At 36.5% G+C, this 23,791-nt stretch overlaps 1 protein-coding gene across 31 annotated transcripts in view; it reads right to left on the reverse strand.

Moving 5' to 3' along the window:
- Positions 1–23,791, reverse strand: part of Mlip (muscular LMNA interacting protein) — a 314,951-nt gene that overhangs the window by 85,740 nt on the left and 205,420 nt on the right. The window lies entirely within an intron of this gene.

Raw genomic sequence — 23,791 nt, forward strand, 5'->3', positions numbered from 1 at the left:
AGTTGATGGTCTTCATAGCAGGCACTTTTGCTTCCTGGGCCATCTCATCAGCCCTTCCTTTATTTTTGCTTTAAACTCTGCCTCCCTGATACTGAGTAGCAGCCAAAGTCTCCACTCAGCTATTCTATACTATACTTGTCATAAGTGGTACCCAGGGTTTATAAAGCAGCACTTGGGGTTCTCCTCTGTGGATACTTCCTCTTGAATTACAGTTCCTATGTGAACTCACATATTTTCTCTGAATATTAACAAGGTTTTATACTTTTGCTAAGCTTTAGCTATTTCACAGTGAATAATGTCTTGAAAGAAAACAAAACCATCAAGTAAACCAAGTATGATTTTCTTCTTCTGAATATTGCTCCACTGTAATTTCTTCCTACCTATTCTAGTAATTTCACATCATCCTCTTTGCTTTTGTGATGGAGGAGTCTCATGTACTTTAGACTGACCTCCAATTTCTGTGTAACAAAAGATGATTTTGAATTCCTGGTCTTCCTGCTTCTACCTCTCAAGTGCTAGGATTATGAACATGGGGCCCCATGATGCCTAGTTTATCTGCTTCTAGAGATTAAATCCAGAGCAGTGTGCAAGTCAGGTTGGCCCTATATCAGTTGACAGATATCTATAGCAAGAAGCATCTTCCTGAGTTGCAAAACAACTGCCCCAATGTAGACTGTCCCTCCATTTTCAGAAGCAAAGTGAAACAAGTTAATTTAATATTTTAAGCTCACAAATTTTTTAACACTGAGACTTTTGAATTCAAAAACTTAATTTAACACTGAGACTTGTGAATTCAAATTTCAAACCCACTCAACAATAGGATTCTAGCTAAAGGTTACTTTTTGCCTGCCCTAAGCAAATATCATTGTCATTTACCTTTGCAAATGTTTTTTTCTCATCCACCTTGTCCTAGAGAATTCAATGATTAAAACATTTTTGTTTTTGTTACAGTGGTACAAATTCTGTTTCTGGCTTTCTCAGCCCAGTCTATCTTTACTTTGCCTGGTTGACAATCTTTTTGGTGAGTTCAGCACCTTCAGAATAGCATCAGAATCCAAATAAACGGTATTTGACAACTTGGAGATTCCTCTCCTACACATTTTTGTTGTCAAACATTTTTTTAGGATGAAGCATATGGAATTGTCAGTATTTAACTTAAAATTACCTAAGGAAATTGTTATTTCATAAAGTCATACATATTTCTATATATTTATCACTACATTGAGGGTTTTATGCAATGATATTTTTATCATGTTCACTCTTTCTCCCCCACCTTATTCCAGATATACTCCCTCCTCTACCCAGACACCTTTATGTCTTTTTTTCCTCTTATCAAGAGCAACTTATGCTATTCAAATATACTTGGATGTGTGACCTTCCACTAAAGCATGGTCATGGTCAACTTACTAGGGGCTACACTGTTAGATAAAATTGACCTTCTTTCTTCCACAACTGAAAACTACCAATAGCTCATCACCTAGCAGTAGGACACTTTCCTTTCTATGCTAGTATTTGATCTGCTTGAGCTTCTGAAGGTTTTGTACATGTAGTTACTACTGCTGTTCATATGAACAGCTACCCTCCTGTCTCCAGAAGGATATGCTTTCTTGTATTTGCCTACTACCTCTGTCTCTTAGATTTCTTCTACCGTCTTTCCTAATTATGCCTGAGTTTTGAAACAAGGGAGGAAAGGAGGAAGTAATGAAGGAAGGGAGAAATGAAGGGAGGAAAGAAGGAAGCAAGCAAAAATGGAGGGAGAAAGGAAGGAAGGAAGAAAGGAAGGAGGAAGGAAGGAAGGAAGGAAGGAAGGAAGGAAGGAGAGAAAGAAGAAAAATGGGATATGTGTCCCATTTTAGACAGGCATGATGAATTCTCTTATTCTCTGCACTGTGGCCATCTATTGCAAATGGAAGGGATGCATTAATTTATGGGTATACTGATAAGTCATTAGGAGTTGATTTAATACTATGAATACTATGTCCATTTAGCAGAATAATAGTCATGAGTTATATTCTATGATCTATGACCTGTCTAGGCTAACGTTCTTGTCTCAGTAATAATGTCAGGTATGATTCTCATTTTATGGAGCAGGTCTTAAATCCAACTGGAAAGTGGTTGGTTACCCCTGTAGCATTTGTGCTACTATTGCACTGTCTTATCAAGCATAGTCATTATTGTATCTCACAAGATCCACAGCTGCATAAAAGTGATGACTACTTTCCACTTCCACTGGTGTGGATAGTAACTTCTAGCACTATGAAAACTATCCAAGAGGAATGAAGCTTCAGGGACAACAATAACTCAATTGCTTTATATCCTGTGACTAATGTGTGTGATGTCTTCAACAACAGGATTATATTTTCAAGTTCTAAAGAATCATCAACATAATTGGCGATAGCCTATAATATTTTGCTATATTTGAGGTCTTTGGAACCTCAATGACAAAGAATTTACTGACTTTTTGTTAGTCTATGGTGTCTAGTAGGATTATTGTTGCCATGTCTAAAGGGAGATCTCATTCTAAGTCTTTTAGTGTCTGTATACTGAAGTTTCTACAGTAGTGGGTTTCTATATGATGTTTTCAAAAGCCTATAGTGTTGTTTTTGTTTCCCAATAGTCTCTCTTCTTCTATGCCCTTGCCTCTTCTTTAACCTTCCCTACTCCAGAACATTTATTTCTATTTATTTTTTAAATTTTTGATCATTGATTCTAAGACTTTTGCTACATGGAATTTTCCAAGATACCTAGTCCTAATTCACTTTCAAAGTTTGACAGTTTATTATCATTAAAGTCATTTAAAAGTATGTGGAATGTGTTTGAAGGCAATTATAAAAGGTTATGAAAAATGATTAGCAAAGTAATTAGAACAAATGTCTGATCCCTTAAGGCAATTGTTTTCAACAGAAAAAAAAAAATCACTTGCATATATGTGTCCTGGTATGTTTGTACATAGACAAATAAGACAGTTCTCAACTGGAATGATTTATACAGTATTTAGAGTAACAAGCCACCCTGTCATTTCATCTGCATTCACTTCCTAGTTCTTATGCCCTCACCATTATTCTGATGCTATCACACCCTGACTACAAAGTGTCTCATTAGCCATGGAACCACAGAACTCATTGCTCATCAGAATCTGTTTTCGTATATTTTAACAGAGCAAGAAGTGACACAGATTTAAAACTATTCATCTTCACTAGCAGGCACTGTGTCTGGAAAATATAGGATATGAACATGAAATATACTCCTAAGAGTTCAGACAAAAGAACATAAAAAATAAATTTAATTACCTATTTTAATAGATTTTTAATTTTTGAAATCCTAATATAACTATATAATTTCCTCCTTCCCTTTCCTCTAAGATCTCCAATATCCATTTGTTCTCTTTCAAATCCATGGCCTCCTTTTTTATTAATTGTTATTATATGCATGTATCTACATACATAGCTGCTCATAAATATGTTCTCCTGCTCAGTCCTACATGACTCGTCTGTGTGTTTTCAGGAATCACCACTGGATATGCAACTGGGGAAAACTGTTTCTTCCCTGGGGAAAACTGTTCCTTCCACTCTCAACATCCCTTACTTAGGAAAATATTGTCTGAAAACTCAAATTTTGCTTTTCTGTATAAAAACAAAATTGGGAAAATTAATAATAACAATAGAGTACTTTATAATAGTTATTCTTATGTTTTTTCCTTTATGTTCTAAAATTATGATTAATTATGATTAATCATTAAATGGAAGGAAAAAATAACAATTTCATAAAAACTAACTCAGAAAGTTTAATTTTTCCCAATACAGTATTTTCCCTCTGCTATTTACCCTGGAGGCAAGGGAGAATACACAATGTCTACATTTCAAGATACAGCCACAGATAATGTGCATGGTCACAGGTAACCACAGTCCAGGGGATGAAGCCATAAAATAAAATGAAGAGTTATTCTAAAGAGCAATGAAGAACTGTAACAGGAGCCTTGGCAGTGTCGAGAAGATGGAGCATCACCTAATTCCACACAGACATGTGATTCGATTATTCTGGTCCCTTGGGAACTGAAAGCTGCTTCTAGGGCATAAGCGGGAGCATCACCTGGTCTTTTGAGGAAGGTTGTCTGGCTGGTGAGCCACATTTACATGAATATGTAGGAGAGGCAACTATATAGATACTGACAGATCTCCCAATTTACCAGATGTTGATCCATGTATAATATTGGATCTATATTGGATATTAGACTGCACATGACCTTCACTGTAGTATTAGTTATGAGGAAGAGAGATTCAAGAAATCAAATCCAAATGTTGTATAGGAGGGTGAACATAGCTGAAAGCTTATGGCATGCTTCAACTTCCCAGCAAAGTCTGTGGCACCCCTTTGCTTCACGGTATGGCATCCTTGGCTTCCCAGCAACATTTACCCACGCACTCCTTACTTCTAATCTTTTCCCACAAAGACCTCCTTGTGTGTTTTGAATTTTGTATCTTTTATATTTTGTGAAATTGACTTGCTCTAAATTTCAGTTTACATATGTAATTCCTCTTCATTGTGAAGATCCAAATGTCTTCTGATAACTTCACTCCGGTCCAAAATTTAGCCATTTCCTGGTTAGGAATACATTTTGGAAATCTTAAAGAATATTTTATTTATTTTTTAATTTATAAAAGGTTATAAGATTTTGATAGTTCAGCAGTTAAGTACTTGCCACTCATACATGATAATCATATCCATATCCCCTGGAACCCACATAAATTCAGTGTGAGTATAGTGGTCCTCCCTCATTTCCATCTTTAGAGGGTGGAGACAAGGAACCCTCAAAGCAAACTAGCTAGCAAGACTAGCCATACTGGAGAGCTCTGAATTTGATTGAGAAACTTTGTCTCAAGGAATTAAGATAGAAAAACAATAGCAGACAATTCTCAAAATCAACTTTGGGCCTCCCACCCCCCACCACCACCCCCACATACACACCACAAAAAGTCAAAAAAGACTATTGCATCATGAGTGCTTTTTCAGTTGTATCTCTAGCCTACTAGGTCTTTGTTCCATTGTGATCAAAGGATCAATAAAGGTATTTAGAATACATTGAAAGGTAAACTGAGGGAAAAAAACAGTTAAATACAATAGAGACATGATTTAAACTGAGTGTTTTTTATTCTTTTTATTTATTCTTCTTTCATATATTATATCCCCATATTTTACATATATTACAGTTTTCCCTCATTCCCCTTCCCACAATCTCTCCTCCCCACCTCTCCTTTTTCCCTCAATCCATCCCATTTTCACTTCACCTCAGAAAAAAGAAGGCCTTCCAGGTATATCAACTAAATATGGCATAACAAGCTGTAATAAGTCTGGGCACATAACAAGCTGGACAAGGCAATCCAGTAGAAAAAAAAGGAGGGGTCTTAAAGGCAGGCAAAAGAGTCAGAGACAGAACCTCCTACCACTGTTAGGAGTCTCACAATAACACTGAACTACACAACTATAACATATATCCAGAGAACCTAGGTCAGACCCATACAGACTCTCTGATCTCTGAGAGCCACTTGAGTCCCCATCAGTTTGTTATGTAATTCTGTGGGCCATGTTCCTGTCATGTCCTTAATTTCACTGGCTTCTCCAATTCTTCCTCCCCCTACTTCACAGGACTCCTCAGGCTCTTCCTATTATTTGGCTATAGAACTCTTGTATGTGCTCTCACCATAAGCTGAGTATTTTTAACAAACAAATAAGAATGTTACATATTACTATTCAACTCCTTGCCATCAAAGGCCTTAGCATGTGATCAATATTCATGCAAAGAATTTTTTCAGCCCAAACCAAATGAAGTCAATACTTTAGTCTGTGGAAAATTACCACAGGCAAACATAATTCTTATGCTACTTGAAATATTGAAATATAGCCAATGAATGTCAAAATGCTCTCCTAAAGCTATAAGAGATGATAAGGATAAGGAAGTAAGGCTATGCTTTTGGGCCAGTCTAATTGCCCACACTATGTTAAGTGGAAAGGTACTGGGGCAAAACTGTCCCTGAATTTTATTAAATTTTTTTTAATTGACTATGATGAAAAGTTTGTCAGATGCATCATCTTGACTCAGTCCTGATAGCCATAGAGTATAGCTGGTATTCTATGATACTTTTTTTTTATTTAAAAACATTTAAACTTCCACTTTAAAAGGCCAAAAGAGCATGTAGAAATATATGAATACAATTTCTTTAAACATCTATGACTATTCCAAGTTTATTCCTTTTACATGGCATGTCTATGAACTTCAAAATCTGAGGAGCTCTGTCTTACTTGGTGTCTTCAGTTCTGTAGGTTGGAAGGATTCAATGTCTGCTCCTCTCACAGAGAAGGCCATTGTGCTAGTTTTAGCTGCTGCTGTTGTATTTGTATTTTTAGTTTTTATAAACTTGCTACCAATTTTAAATTCATTCTGTCAAGGCTTCCTGGCAAGAGGAGTCACATCTGACTTTCCTTTCAGCAAGAGCATCTGGAGACTGGTTCTTACCTCCAGCCAGTGATCCTGCCCTTGTAATGTACCTTGCCTCTCTCAGTGTCACAAGGAATCAGGATGTTTGTAAGCCCTGGCTTATTCAGTTTTTCTCAAAGTTAAATTGTTTCCAATTTCCTCAAATATTTTCTCATAAAGGGAAAATATTATGTCATTCTCATTTTATGAGACTATAAATACATTTTAGCAACTAACAATAAAAGTATTATAAAAAAGAATCCAAACTCATTACCTCTTGCTCAGTATTTCAATGAATATGTCTGCTCTTATTACTGGGAAGTAATCAGAACAAGTCTGGGAGAGACTGAATCAAGTCTGAGTTCCAGTTTAATCACACGTCCTAGTTGTATTGCTTTGGGGAAATTTATGAGGCTTCTGTGAACACCAAATTCTTTACTGAGTTGTGAAGATGATAAAATATGTATCGCATCCTTGAGTTCTCAAGACAGATGCTATCATAACTGCATTGTCCAGTTGCTAAATGTCAACAAATCTAAAATAACTACCCTGCTAGCCTTCTGTAACTACTCAGTAAAAGTACAATCAATGTGTAGCTGCTCATATCTCATGCTAATTATGTTCCCCCTAAACCTGTTTGCAGTGTCCAGCAAGTAAGACACTGAGGGACCCTGCCCCCAGTTGGTTTTGACTGGTAAACAAAGTTGTCGGTGGCCAATGGCTGGACAGGTAGACAGAGGCAGGACTTTTAGAGTTCCTGGGCAAGGGATGGAGAAAGGAGCAGAAAGGGAAAAAGCCACCATGCTGGGGAAAGAAGAGAGACACCAGACCTGAGAGGCGCAGAAGACAGAGAGCATAGCTGTCATGTAGGTATTGGGGATTGTGGCCCAAGAAGACTGCACGTTAGTAAGTAACCAACTCGGTAATATGGGGTGGGAGAGCCATGTGGAGGTTAGGAAGTGACCCAGCCATTGAACTGTAAACATGTAAAAGTATAAAGGCTGTGTGTGTGTGTGTGTGTGTGTGTGTGTGTGTGTGTCTGTGTGTCTGTGTGTCTGTGTGTCTGTGTTTCATTCAGAAACTCAGAACACTGGGGCAGGTAGTGAGAAATATGCACCACTGAAGGCATCAATTTCAGTAGTGTTATTTGATTACTACTACTCAGTGGAAAAGATTCTAGAGATCCTTCTCCAGTGTCTAGCTAGGTGAACCCTGCTATCTTTGTATCCATGCATTTTCTTCAATTCCCCAGATTCAGCCCTTGTGCTACACCAAGTGCCCTAGCCTAATTTGATCAACACTGCCTACACAATAGCCAATCTCTAAGCTTCTTTCATGACTTCTATGCCTGCCTCCTACCTATAGGACTTCCCACATTGAACCCACTTCTCCATTCATCCAGATCCTGACATTTTTCTCCAGGGTTTAGCCAGGTGAATCTGCCTGATCCTTATCTCCATGCATCCTCGCCAACTCCAGGTCTACTCTGATACTCCAGTCTTGAACCCAGATGCAGACTCTGCACATCAACCCAGTCTGTGTCCACCTGATCTCATCCCACCTAAGTCACACCCAAATCATGGGCCCAAAATAATCTGTGCATGCTCTCTTTGCCCCCAAACTGTTCTATCTATATCAGACATAGGACTAACAAAAGAAGTTTACATGCCCAAATCTCATCATGAAAATAAAAGCAATATGGAAGATCAAGACAGTATCTTCTCTCCAGCTTCACCTTGTGCCAGAGGAAATTACTTAGATAAACCCCCAGAACACAGAATTTAAAATAACAATCATAATTTTATCAAAGAACTCAAAGAATGGAAAGACACAAATGGCTCAATGAGTGTAAGAAGTTAAAAAAGACAAACATCTGAAATATACACAGTGAAACACAAACTTGGGGCTAATGGAAATGATGGAAATGAAGAAAATTTAGTGTATGAAAATAGAATTCAATAAAGAGATAGAAACCCTGAAGAGTACTAAAGCTAAACTTAAGATGCAATTAAAAAATTCAAAAACCCACCTAGAAAACCAAAAGTAATGCTTTACAAGAAGGATGAATCAAACAGAAAATAGAATAGGACTTGAAGAGAAAGTAGAGGGACTAGATGAAATTAGCAAAGAATACAACTAATAACAAAAAAGTAGCTTTCAGAAAATGTGGGGAGCCATGAAAAGACCAAACTTTAACTATAAGGATAAAGGAGGGAACAGATTCCAGGTAAATAGCATATCCCACATTTTCAACAAGATCTCAGAAGAAAGCATCCCCAAACTTTAAAAAAAAAAAAAAAAAAGACATACCCATACAGATACAATATGCACATGAAACATCAAATAGACAAGACCAGAAAAGAAAATTCCCATAGCATACTCTATCTAAAACACTAAGTACATGGAGAAAAAAAACTATTGAAAACTTCAGGAGGAAAAAACACAAGTCATATATAACGAAAATCCATTGGAATAATAGCTGATTTCTCAGTGATAACTTTGAAAGCCAATATAACTTAGAGCAATGCACTCCAAGTTTCAGAATTCCATGACAGCCAACCTAGACTAAAATACCGCAAAACTGTCTTTTCTATTGTTAAAGGAGAAAAGGTTTTCTACAATATAAATAGCCTAAAATAATTACATGCAACAAATTAATCCTAAAGAAATCTAAGAAGCAAAATTTTGGACTCAAGAGAGGAATAAGCATGGTCAAAAAACTATAGAAAAAATATTAAGCCATAATTACTAAAACCCAAAGGACTACTGACAACAAAAATCAACAATGTGTGACTGTAATCAACACATGCTTTCAATAACCTTAAATATTATTGACCTTAATTCTCCAGTCAAAACATGTTGACTTAGTAAATGGATCAAGAAACAAAATTCATATGACTATCCTCTATAAGAAGCATATCTTAGTTCTAAAATTAGCTACTGCAGTAGACTAAAAGGGTGCTGCCCTTTAACCAAATGGGGCCAGGAAGCAAGCAGTCACTGCTATCCTAATATCTTACAAGAACAAATTCAAACTAAAACTACCTTGAAAGAGATAAAAGACACTTCATTCTAATCAAAAGAACAGTCAACCAAGAAGACTGTCCTAATCATTGGGTGCACCAAACTCTAGTACAACCAATTTCATGTTTTGTAAAATAAAATAAAAGAAAAGAAAAGTATTACTGAAATCAATGTACAAATTAAGATCAATCAATGAGTAGTAGAATATTTCAATACTCCATTTTCTATAATGGACAGGTCATATAGACAAAAATAAGAAGAGAAGCCTCTAAATAAAATAATGTTAGACATCAAATGGGCTTACATTATATTTCACCTGTACTGGCTAGTTTTATGTCAATTTGTTACAAGCTAAAGTCATCTGAAATGAGAGCCACGACTGAAAAAATTCCTCCATAAGGTCATGCAGCAGGCAAGCCTGTGGGCATTTTCTTAATTAGTGATTGGTTGGGGAAGGCCAAGATCATTGTGGGTGGTGCTATCCCCGAGCATGTGGTCCTAGGTTCCATAACAGAATAAACTGAGCAGGCCATGAGGAATAAGGCAGTAAGCATTACTCCTCCATAGCTTCTGCATCAGCATCTGGCCCGAGGTTCCTGCCCTATTTGATTTTCTGTCCTTACTGCCTTTGATTATGAGTGGTCCTATGGAATTGTAAGCCAAATAAACCCCTTTCTCCTCAAATTGCTTTTTGGCCATGGTGTTTCATCACAGCAATAGAAAGCCTAATTAAGACAGCACCCAAATGCCAAAGATTACTTTCTACTTAGCATCACATGGAAGCTTCTCTAAAACAGACCACACCTTGGGACAAAATACAGGTCATAACAAATTCAGAAATTCTGAAATAACTAAGTATGTCTGATATGACTTTAATTCATTAAAACTAAAGATCAATAGCAAACAAATCCTTAGTAAATACACAAAATCATGAAGAGTAAACATCTCATTGCTGAATGAGGAATGTGTCAAAGAACAATTCAAGAAAAAAATAAGAACTTGCCTGAAACAAAAGGAAAATGAAAATACAACAAAGAAATCCTCTAGATCATGATGAAAGCAGTCCTATGAGGAGAATTTATAGCTCAAAATACTTGCGTAAGAAGAAGTACAAATAAATAGTTTAATGGTACAACTCAAAATTTTGGAAAAGCAAGAGCAAACCAAATGCAAACCTCATTGACAGAAATAAATAATAAAAATCAGAGTACATATCAATAAAATAAAGACAAAGAAAACAATGCAAAGAATTAACAAGTAAGCTGGTTCTTTGAGAAGATATAATTGACTCACCCTTGGCACAACTAAACAAAATCAAAAAACAAATTAAACAGAATCAGAAATGCACAGGAAAATATTATAGCAAACTCCAAAGATATTCAAAATATCACAAAGGATATTAAAAGCCTGTATTCCATTAAGATCAAAAACCTAAAATAAAAGGAACAATTACTAGATTTAGCCAAGCTACCAATATTAAACCAAGAAGTCAGTAATCTAAATAGACCCATAGCAAACAAGAAAATTAAAATGTAATAAAAAAGTCTTCCAACTAAAACAATGGATTCACAGCACAAATCTCTCAGACTTTCCAAAAATATCTATAGCCAATCCTTTCAAAACAATTTTTAAAAACTAAAAATAAAGACTAAAAAATGCTCTCAAATTCTATGAAGCCAGTATTACTCTAACACACACACACAAAAAAAAAAAAACAGAAAAAGACACAACAAAAAAGACAGCTACAGACTAGTATCTCTGATAAACATAGGTTTAAAAATACTCCAAAAACATTTAAAATTCAAATACAGACACATATCAAAAAATTTATCCACCATGAACAAGTTGTCTTTATACCTGAGATGCATAGATGTTCAACATATACAAATCAATAAATATAATAAACTATTTAATATACAGACTTTAAGACCAAAAAATCACATGATCCTGTCAATAAATGCAGAAAAAAGCTTTTGACAAAATCCAATATGGTTTCATAACAAAAGTCCTGGAGAGTGGACTAGTGGGAGCATACCTCAATATAACGAAAACTATATGCAAGAAACCCACAGCCATTATCATCCAAAATGGAGAAAAACTTGAAGCAATTTTACTGGAATTAGAAAGGAGACAGGGGTGTTCACTAACCCCACTTCTTTTCATTATTGTGCTCAAATCCCTAGCTGAAACAGTAAGGCAAAAGAAGGACATTTAAGGGATCATAGTAGGAAAGAAGAAATCAAACTATACCTATTTTCAGATAATACATTATTGTACATAAAAGATACCAAACTTCTACTAAGAAACTCCTAGAAATTATAGACAAATTTAGCAATGTAGCAGGATACAGAATCAACTTGCACAAATCAATAGTTTTTATACCCAATGCCAACAAAATTTCAAAGAAGGATCATAGATAAACCATTTCAGTAGCTCCAAAGACAGTAAAACATCTAGGAATAAACCTAACCAAGGAGGTGAAAGACAACTACAATGAAACTTGAAACCTCTGAAGAAACAGACCAGGAAAGATATTAGAAAGTGGAAAGACATCCCAAGTTCATGGGTTGGCAGAACTCATTTTTTGAAAATGACCATTCTATCAAAAAGCCATGTATTACATGTATTCAGTGAAATCTCAATCAAAATCTCCAATTCATTCTCTGCAGAAATAGAATAAAACTACTCTAAAACTTATATGGAACCACTAAAGACCTCATATATCCAAACAATCCTGAGCAAAAAGAACAGTGGTAGAGAGATTGCTCTATTCTAGATATCAAGATATATTAGAGATACATGGTAATAAAAATCAATGGTACTGGCACAATAATAAATGTAGACACATGGAACAAAACTGAAGAGTCAAACATGAATACACATAACTTCAGCCATTTCATATTTAACAAAGAGGCCAAAATTATACACTGGAGAGAAGAAGCTATCTTCAAGAAATAATACAAAGAAAATTGGACGGCTACATGCAGAAAAATGAGACTAGACCTCTATCTATCACCTTGCCCAAAACTAACAATAAATGGATCAAAGACTTCAATGTTAAACCTGAAACTCTAAAACTTATAGGTGAAAACATAGGCTGTAGCACACCTGATATAGTTGTACAGAAGGACTTTCTTAATAGGTCTCCATTTGTCCAAGTATTAGGGCTAACAAATGGGAAATGGAACTTCATAAAAATGAAAGACTTCTGGAGAAAAAAAAACCTATGAGGAAATCCACAGAATGGGAGAGAATCTTTGCCAGTTTTACATCTGACAGATGATTGATAAACAGAATATAAAAAGAACTCAAGAAACCAAAGAAAAAACAAAAATTGCTAAAAATAAGTTATCTCAAAATATGTTCATCATCCCTAGCAATTAGAGAATGACACATGAAAACAGCTTTGAGATTTTGTCTTATTCTATTGTGAGAATAAAAAAAAACAACCAATGTCAGATACTGAAGTTGATATATGGGAAAGAGAGCATCACCATTCCCTGATGGGAGGAATGCTAACTGGTCTAGCCACTCTCTGTAAACCAATGTAAGGAATTCTTAAAAAGTTAAAAATGAATTTACTGTATTACCAAACTGTCACACTCCTTGACATATGCCCAAAGGGCTCTACATCCACAGATACTTACTCGTCCATGGTCACTGCTGTTCAGTAGCTAAGAAATTGAAATAACCTAAATGTCTTTCAAATGATGAACAGATTGTGAAAATGTGGTACATTTATGCAATTGAGTACTACTAAGCTCCAATGAACCAATTGTATTTAACTGATATCTATAGAACATTTCATCCTAAAACAAAGAATATACTTTTTTCTTAGCACCTCATGGTACCTTCTCCAAAATAGACCATATAATTGGTCACAAAACAGGCCTCAACAAATACAAAAAGATTGAAATAATCCCTTGTACCTTATCAGACCACCATGGACTAAGACTCGTCTTTAATATGGACAAAAACAATGAAAAGGCACATTCTCATAAAAACTGAACAATGCTCTACTGAATGATGACTTGGTCAAGGAAGAAATAAAGAAAGAAATTAAAGACTTTTTATAATTTAATGAAAATGAGGACGCATCATACCAAAACTTGTGGGACTCCATGAAAGCAGTACTAAGAGGAAAACTCATAGCTCTGAGTACCCACAAAAAGAAAATGGAAAGAGCATACACTAACAACTTGACAGCACACCTGAAAGCTTTAGAACAAAAAGAAGCTAATATACCCAAGAGGAGTAGACAGCAGGAAATAGTCAAACTCAGGGCAGAAATCAACCAAGTTGAAATAGAAAGAACTATACAAAATATCAACAAAACCAGGAGCGGGTTCTTTGAGAAAATCAACAAGATAGACAAACCCTTAGCCAGACTAACCAAAGGGCATAGAGACAGTGCTCCAATTAATAAAATCAGAACAGAAAAGGGAGACATAATAACAGAAACTGAGGAAATTTTAAAAAATCATCAGATCCTACTACAATAGCCTATACTCAACAAAATTGGAAAATCTGGATGAAATGGATAATTTTCTAGAGAGATACCAAGTATCAAAATTAAAACAGGAGCAGATAAAGCATCTAAACAGTCCCATAACCCCTAAAGAAATAGAAGCAGTCATTAAACATCTCCCCACCAAAAACGTCCAGGACCAGATGGTTTTAGTGCAGAATTCTAACAGACCTTCCAGGAAGACCTAATACCAATTCTCTTCAAACTATTCCACAGAATAGAAACAGAAGGAACAATACCCAATTCGTTCGATGAAGCTACAATTACATTCATACCTAAACCTCACAGCAACCTAACAAAGAAAGAGAACTACAGACCAATCTCTCTTATGAATATTGTTGCAAAAATACTCAATAAATTCTCGAAAACCGAATCCAACAACACATCAAACAATCATTCATAATGATCAAGTAGGCTTTATCCCAGGAATGCAGGAATGGTTCAATATTCAGAAATCCATCAATGTAATCCACTACATAAATAAGCTCAAAGAAAAAAACCACATGATCATCTCACTAGATGCTGAGAAAGCATTTGACAAAATTCAACATCCTTTCATGTTAAAAGTTTTGGAAAGATCAGGAATTCAAGGCCCATACCTAAACATTGTAAAAGCAATATACAGCAAGCCAGTAGCCAACATCAAACTAAATAGAGAGAAACTTGAAGCAATCCCACTAAGATCAGGGACTAGACAAGGCTGCCCACTCTCACCCTACCTATTCAATACAGTACTGGAAGTCCTAGCTAGAGCGATTAGACAACAAAAGGAAGTCAAAGGGTTACAAATAGGAAAGGAAGAAGTCAAAATTTCACTATTTGCAGGTGATATGATAGTATATTTAGGTGGCCCTAAAATTTCCACCAGAGAACTCCTAAACCTGATAAACAACTTCAGCAAAGTGGCTGTATATAAAATCAACTCAAATAAATAAGTAGCATTCCTCTACCCAAAGGATAAACAGACTGAGAAAGAAATTAGGGAAATGACACCCTTCACCATAGTTACAAACAACATAAAATACTTCGGAGTGAATCTAACCAAGCAAGTAAAAGATCTGTATGACAAGAACTTCAAGTCTTTGAAGAAAGAAATAGAAGAATATCTCAGAAGATGGAAAGATCCCATGCTCCTGGATCAGCAGGATTAATTTATTAAAAATGGTCATCATGCCAAAAGCAATCTATAGATTCAATACAATCTCCATCAAAATTCCAAATTAATTCTTCATAGATTTATTATTAGGAATAACAAATTTATTAGGAATAACAAAAAACCCAGGATAGCAAGAACTATTCTCAACAATAAAAGAACTTCTGGGGAAATCACTGTCCCTGACCTCAAACTGCACTACAGGGCAATAGTAATAAAAACTGCATGATACTGGTAAAGAGGCAAGCAGGAAGATCAATGGAATAGAATTGAAGATCCAGAAATGAACTCACACACCTGTGATCACTTGATCTTTGACAAAGGAGTGAAAACCATCCAGTGGGAAAAGGACAGCATTTTCGGCAAATGGTGCTGATTCAACTGGAGGTCATCAACATGTAGAAGGATGCAAATCAATACATTCTTATCTCCTTGTACAAAGTTCAAATCCAAGTGGGTAAAAGACCTTTACATAAAACCAGATACACTGAAACTAATAGAAGAGAAGGTGGGGAAAACACTCGAATGCATAGGCACAAGGGAAAAGTTCCTGAACAGAACACCAATGGCTTATGCTCTAAGATCAAGAATTGACGAATGGGACCTCATAAAATTGCAAAACTTCTGTAAGGCAAAGTACATTGTCATTAAGACAAAATGGCAACCAACAGATTGGGAAAAGATCATTACCAATCCTATATCCGATAGAGGGCTAATATCCAAGCTATACAAAAAACTCAAGAAATTATATTCCAGACAACCAAATAGCCCTATTAAAAAATGGGGTACAGAGACAAACAAAGAACTCTCAACAGAGGAAACTCGAATGGCCAAGAAGCACCTTAAGAAATGCTCAACATCCTTAGTCATCAGGGAAATGCAAATCAAAACAACCCTGAGATACCACCTCACACCAGTCAGAATGGCTAAGATCAAAAACTCAGGTGATAGTAGATGCTGGAGAGGATGTGGAGAAAGAGGAACACTCCTCCATTGTTGGTGGGATTGCAAGCTGGTACAACCACTCTGTAAATCAGTCTAGCGGTTCCTCAGAAAACTGGACATAGCACTAACTGAGGATCCAGCTATATCACTCATGGGCATATACCCAGAAGATGCTCCAACATATAATGACATATGCTCCACTATATTCATAGCAGCCTTATTTATAATAGCCAGAAGCTGGAAAGAACCAAGATGTCCCTCTATAGAGGAATGGATACAAAAAATGTGGTACATTTACACAATGGAGTATTACTCAGCTATTAAAAATAATGAATTCAAGAAATTCTTAGGTAAATGAATGGAACTAGAAAATATCATCCTGAGTGAGTTAACCCAGTCACAAAAGAACACACATGGTATTTACTCACTGATAAGCAAATGTTAGCCCAAAAGCTTGAAATAGCCAAGAGTCAACTGACAGACCATATGAAGCTCATGAAGAAGGAAGACCAAGTGAGGATGCCTCAGTCCTACTTAGAAAGAGTAACAAAAATACTTAAGGGAGCAAATATGATAACAAAACATGGGACAGAAACTCAAGGAGGAGCCATCTGGAGACCATTCCACCTGGGTATCCATTCCATGTACAGTCACCTAAGCTAGACACTGATATGGATGGCTGGAAGTGCATGCTGACAAGAACATAATATAGCTGTCTCCTTAGAGGTCTGCCAGAGACTGACACATTTAGAGGACGATGCTCACAGCTAACCACTGATATGATCAAGGGTTTCCCAATGGAGAATTTAGAGAGAAGACTAAAGGAACAGAAAGGGTTTGTGACCCCATGAGAAGAGGAACAATACCAGTCCACCAGAGCTCCCCAGGGTCTAAACCACCAGCCTGGGAGCACATAGGGAGAGACCCATGACTCTAGCTGTATATGTAGAGGAGGATGTCCTTGTCAGGCATAGGTGAGAGAGGAGATTCTTGGTCCCATGAAGGACAAACACAGAGTGGGGTGGGGGGAATGTGAGGGATGGGAGGGGGAATGGGGGTGGTGAGGGCACAGCCTCATTGAAGCATGAGGAGAGGGGATGAAATAGGAGGTTTCTGGGTGGTGGGGGGAAGTGGGGTAAGGGGATAAAATCTGAAATGTAAATATAATACCCAATTTTAAAAAATAAAATCTCCAGCCTGAGAACACAAAAGGAGGGACTCATGGCTCCACCTGTATAGGTAGTTGATGGTGGCCTTGCCAGGCATCAGTGGAAGTGGACAGCCTTGGTACCTGAAACTTTGGATTCCCTAATGTTGGGGAATTGCAAGAGCAGCAGGTGAGAATGAGAGGATGTTGGGAGCACACCCTCATAATAATTGGAGGAGGGGGCATGGGGTAAGGAGATAGGCATCAGTGGAAGTGGAGGGCCTTGTTGCCTGAAAGTTTGGATTCCCTAATGTTGGGAAATTTGAGAGCAGGAAGGTGAAAATGGGAGGATGGTGGGAGCACACCCTCATAGAAACTCCAATTATATGGATTAGCCATGACAAAGGCAGGCTGCCAGAAGACTAGATTCCAGAATTCAAACAAAAATTATCTTGATGCTAAAATTTGTTTTGAGAATTGTATGTTGCAGAATACATAGCCTTGGTGTATCTACTCATCAGGCAAGCTGAGCAGACCTGCTCGAACCTCTGATGTCCTAGAATTCCAGCTGGATGCAGTGAAGACACACCATCAGAGGCTTATCAATTTACTCTTCCCCCTGCCCCACTTCTAATATCTCAATGCCTGTAATCAGCTTGAAGAAGTTAATGAAGAGTCAGTGCACCTATTCCCTGGGGTTGGGGACTGAGGTGGTTAATAGTGGGCTGTCTTTCTAGGGAAAAGTAGTAGTTTTGTTGGAACAGGGAGGATTATCTAGGATTTATTGCTTAGCCATAACCCATTGGTAGAAATATGTATAATTGTTATTAAGATGAAGTTAAAATTTCTTAAATAGTAAAAAATTTACTTTTATTTCAAATTTAAGGTTTTCATTGGTATGAGCTTCTTATTAATTTAAAAGTGAGATTAATATTGTTATTCTCATAGGCATTGTGCCTACATAACACATTTAGGAATACAAGGCTTAGACCCAGTCCCTCTTTAACTTTTCTAGCTGATTTGAGATGGTTAGCCTGTGAGATAAGGGCCTATAGCAAATTCATGACTCTGGGTTTATTGTTAGGGTGTTTTCTATATTTTCTTTAGAAATAGCTGAGAGGAGTTAACAGACAACAGTCCAGATTGCCTTACATGGATAGTTGGTTTTCAAAACGTCAGAAGTCCACAGAATTGATGTTACAAACATTTCTGTATTAATGTCCATTTTGATTAGAGACCTGTCTGCTCCTGACAGCTTCCTGTCTTGGATTCTAAAAAGAAATTGAGCATCTTTGGAGTTATTCCAATTGTGGTGACAGCCACTAAGCAAGAATTGCCTCTTTACATCTACAGACAAATTACTGTCCAGAAAAGGACACACATGCAGAATAGTTGACTGATTATATCTGCCAATACAGAGTAATCAGCCCTTAATAATTCTGCATCACTAGGTTTGTCAGATGATCCTGGGCCAGAAGGCTGAAGATCGGATGCTCCAACATTCTTGTACCATAGGGACTGTCCAGGTGTTCATCAGTCTCTATAAATTGGCTAAGTTTTAGAAGCTATGCTTTGTGCTTCCCATAATTTCAGTTAACTCAGTCATTCTGGATTTCTGACAGGATTGAAATCTTATAGTTTCATAGCCAATCCTTGCTATTTACTTTGAGAGAAAAGATTTGAGAGGATGATTTTCAGCTGACATTCATTCTAAAGCCAAGAAAAAAAAAGCCAGTTTCAGAACTAAGTCTTTTAGTTAGGAGAGATGACAGAGGTTCTGTTTAGTCAAGAAAATGATGGGCTGGGTATTAGGTCTACCTTGCACCTTACTGACATAAATTGGTATAGTTATGCTCTAACAGTAGTTTGAGAAAAAAAGTTTTATTTTAGCAGGAAGGGTGATATGTAGGAGGAGCTAAGGTGGGAGGAGTATGAAGAGGAAGAGGAGAAGTAAGGAAAAGAGGAGGAACAAGGAGAGGAGGAGGAGACGGAGATGAGGAGCTAGGTGATGAGAGAAAGAGAGATGGGGGGACAGACATGGAGGCGGATGTTCACATGTCTCCACTAGTCAAGGAAAAGAGGAGGAACAAGGAGAGGAGGAGGAGAAGGAGACAAGGAGCTAGGTGATGAGAGAAAGAGAGATGGGGGACAGACATGGAGGCGGATGTTCACATGTCTCCACCAGTCAAGGATGGTTGATATATCTAGGTTGGGTATTAGGTTACATTTCTGATTGATATTGAGCATTACCAAACTTATAAAGCCTTTGGTTAACATTTTAAAAAAATGTACAAAAGCAAAAAGGAGAAGGGGGCATGGGATGGGGGTTTTCTATGGAGGGGAAATGGGGAAAGGGGATGGCATCTGAAATGTAAAAAATATTCAATAAAAATGAATAAAAAGAGGGGGAGAGATAAAGAAAAAGGAAGGGTAAAATAGCAGTAAGGGCATCTGAAAACTTACAAAGATTCACACCATTAACTATCTATATACCAATATTGATAACACACAAAAGCTGTTGTATACATAGACGTATCATTTAAATTAAATTTTATCATCTGGGCTATCGATGCTTCCCCCAAGAGCCACAGACTATCTAACAAATATCCAAACACAAGACATAAGAATCCCTCTTTTGAGTTGTTGGTCAGTGTTGTCTAAGAGATTCCCAAAGCATTATAAGCCATTGGTATTGCCTTTGTCTCCCACAGATGAAAGAAAATCTCTATTGCCTAGCATACCATGCATTTTGGACACAGGGATCAGAAACCTGAGCTGGATCTAATCTGAAAGCTTCCTTACTGAGGACTAGAAAGAGAAGATATGACATGATGTAATTATGATATATACATACATACATATCTTTTTAAAGACTGAAACCAACAGATACATAAGTGGTAGTCACAAGTGCTCTAAAGGAATGCATGGCTGACAGCACTTGAGTATAACCAGTTAGTACAGATTTGAGTCCTAGACATCTATTCATTAATTTAAAAAAAAAAGAATATTAGTTGATGTCCCTGTAGTGTAGGTCATGTCCTAAATTAACAACTAGATTATTTTTTGAACCATAGAAATTTTTAAAACACTCACTAAAGACTTACATTTAATCAGATTCCAGTTAGCAACCAATAGTTTAAAAGATTAAACAGACAACTTAAGATAAATTGATCTGACAAGAAGATAAACAAAATCTATACCTTAGTATTACTATTTCTCTCTCCTTTTTTGTCTTACTATTTTTATGTGACAGTTTTCATTGCCATCTTCAAAATAGCTATCTTGTCTCCTCTGCTATGGGAAAATAAACTCTTTAACTTCATATTTGAACAATTATTTTTATACTGTTACTTTATTTTTTTTAATATTGAACAACTCTGGAATCTAGCAAAGATACGATTATTTATAAATTAAATGTATGATTAAGTTCCAGGCAGTAATGACATTTATTGGGAAAATTTTGTCTAAAACTAAATAAATATGTTATCCTTATGGATGCTTATAAGGTCAGGAATAGAAAATATGAGCTTTCTCTCACCCCCCAAAAGTATCTCTCCATAGAAAAATATTATTCTTTTGTAACACAGTAACATGCATATAATTTTTTTCATATAGATATTCCTTCCTTTTTAGTAACTTAAAACAATTTTGTAAGAAAAATAATGATTGATTTATTTGAAATATTAGTATATTCCCGCATTTTAACTTTAAATTTTTCTTTATTGTGGTCAGATTAGAGTGATTTAAAAAAATGGAAAGATCTCAAACACTTTCTGAAATCGACAATAGTACACAATTTGGCTCAAGTTAATTTGTATAACAAAGTCACTTATTTTAACCAAGTTTATAGCAGGTGGTATGTATTGGTATTCCATGTTTACATCTGACAGAAAGAAATGATTACTAATGGGAGCCTCAACAAAGGATGCTGAAGTTAACTCATTAAAATATGCCTTACATTTTCTTTTCCTATTAAGCCATGGTAAAATAAAAAAATAGGTAAAAATGTTTCCTTCATAAATGTTTATAGGAAAAAGTGCTAGAAATAGAATATGGTATAAACTTAAGGATTTTTTTTATTCATTTATGTATTTATTCATTTTATATCTCGATCACAGCCCCTCCTCCTCACTCTCTGCCTACTCTCACAAATTCCTCCCCCTTTTACACCTTCCCGTTATCATCAAAAAAGAGGAGCTCACCCCTTGGGTACCACCCTCTGCTGAGACATCAAGTAGCCTCTCCCACTGGGGCCAGACCAGGCAGTCCAGGTAGGGAAAGAGGGAGCCAATGACAAGACTGATGTCAGAGATAGCCAATTATTAGGGGAGCTACATTAAGACCAACTAATGTAGACAAGTTAAGAAACCTTATATTGCCTGCCAACAAAATTGTACTCTTTTGAAATTGATGAGTTTTGTCCAGAGGTAATAGAGCTGAAGCCAATCCCATAATTTACAGAGCTTAACATCTCATTACAAAGGATGGCTGAGTTCTAACTTATTGAAAATCTTGTTTTTAAAAATAGCTTTATTTTCCAAAAATAATCCTATTTGCCAATTATACAGTGTGCCAAGCATAAAAATATACTGTGCATATAATGTGTCTTGAGAGAGGTTTAATTGCTGAACCACATGAGACAAGTTCTATATGTGAGTTCTATTGTCAAGGCAACCCTCAGCATGGATCCTAAAATAGTACTGTAAGGACGCTCTCGGATCAGCCTTCCAGTTGTATTCTATGTAATAGAAAGGAATTGAGACAAGCTTCCATGTTTAAGAATATTACATATGTAGATCATATATATACATATGTACATATACATATATATGTACACATCTACATATATATGAATATAAAATACTTTAATTGAAATTATCCTATCCAGAGGACAATTTTCATCACAGATGTCATAGGTTGCCAAATAAAAAGGTGCAGCCGTGGAATACCTTCCCTTGAGTTGTTAGTGCTAAAGACCACCAAACAATGCAAGTGATTTTGTTGCTCTTGGTCATTGTGATGCTTTGAATAAGAATGGCCCCATAGACTCTTATGTTTCAATACCTGGTCCATAGGGAGTGACACTATTAGGTATGGCTTTGTTGGAGTAGGTATGGTTTTGTTGAAGGAAGTGTGTCACTGTGGGGTTGACCTTGAAGTCTCCTATACTCTACACCCAGTGTAGCACACAGTCTTCTGCTACCTGCAGATCAAGATGCAGAACTCTTACCTTATTCTCCCAAACTGTGCCTGCCTGGATGCTGCCATGCTTCCTGCCATGATGATAATGGACTAAACCTCTGAAATTGTAAGCCAGACTCAATCAAATGTTTTCATTTATGAGAATTGCTAAAGTCGAGGTGCTTCTTCACAGCACTAAAAGCCCTAAGACAGTTACCCTCCAGAACTTGAAGGTAAAATCCTATTACTCAAAATATTATCCACTTTGGTCATGGGACATAAAGAAATCAGGTAGGTACTGAAAACGAAAGCTAGATAACTTTCAAAGTACCGGAAGTACTGCTTAGGCTGCTAGAGAGGCAGATTATCAGCAGTCTTTCTCAGCTCTGATGGCTAATACCTAATGGCATGCCAAGATATCCCCAAGGGATAATAGTAACATGACTATTATTAGGGGGTCCAGTCACTTTCTGTTTGGATTTGAGGCCCATTCCATGGGAGAAAACAGATACTTGATACTGTAAAATTTGGCCAAGAACTCATAGTTTGGGAGATCAAAGCCCTGTGGCTAAACCTGCTACTATGATACTACTAAATATACATAATGCCAAATTGTCCTCCAAATGTGTATCTCTATAGCCATAGATTAGCGTTGCTCTCAGAACTTATTAGGGAAGTTTGGTTTGCAGTGAATAGAGCTTTACACAGAAACTTATTGCTGGTCAAAGAATAAATGTCTACAGAGTGTTCCACCAAAATTTTAAGTCATGTAGCATGACATTTATATCCCATCATACCAAAATAAGATATTAATTTTCTTATGTAATATTATATTTAAAATAACACAAAATCTATCTTGAGTGAACTGCACAAATTGCATCAATATCCCTCACACACCTTTGTAAAATAGGTTTGTGATAAAACTAGAAGTTAAACTAATTAATTTTCATCTTGAATGACCAACAGATTATCACGCCTATCAAATAATTCATTAGTGGAAAAGGAAACTAGAAAGTCTGAGGTTCTACAACAAACATGACTTGGAGCCATATCTCAAAGATTTCCAGATAGTAATATCATTTTTCTACATGGGAAGTTAACATAGGAGCATGCAACACCTCATACTCCAGTGGACTAGGAATATGTATCAGAGGAGACAGTAGGCTGTTTGTCTGCTTTGCCTCACTGCTGGGAAAAACCTCTCCCACATCTCTGAAGGTAGATGTTTATGATCAGATTTCAGAGGTGGCCACCTGAAACTGGCAGATGGTCTGTATCCCTACACACTGCCATGATAGCCCTGGATAGGGAGAAAATAGGTAACCAAGGAAACGTTGCTTC

This window comes from Arvicanthis niloticus, chromosome 7, assembly GCF_011762505.2.
Source record: "Arvicanthis niloticus isolate mArvNil1 chromosome 7, mArvNil1.pat.X, whole genome shotgun sequence".
Taxonomy (NCBI): domain Eukaryota; kingdom Metazoa; phylum Chordata; class Mammalia; order Rodentia; family Muridae; genus Arvicanthis; species Arvicanthis niloticus.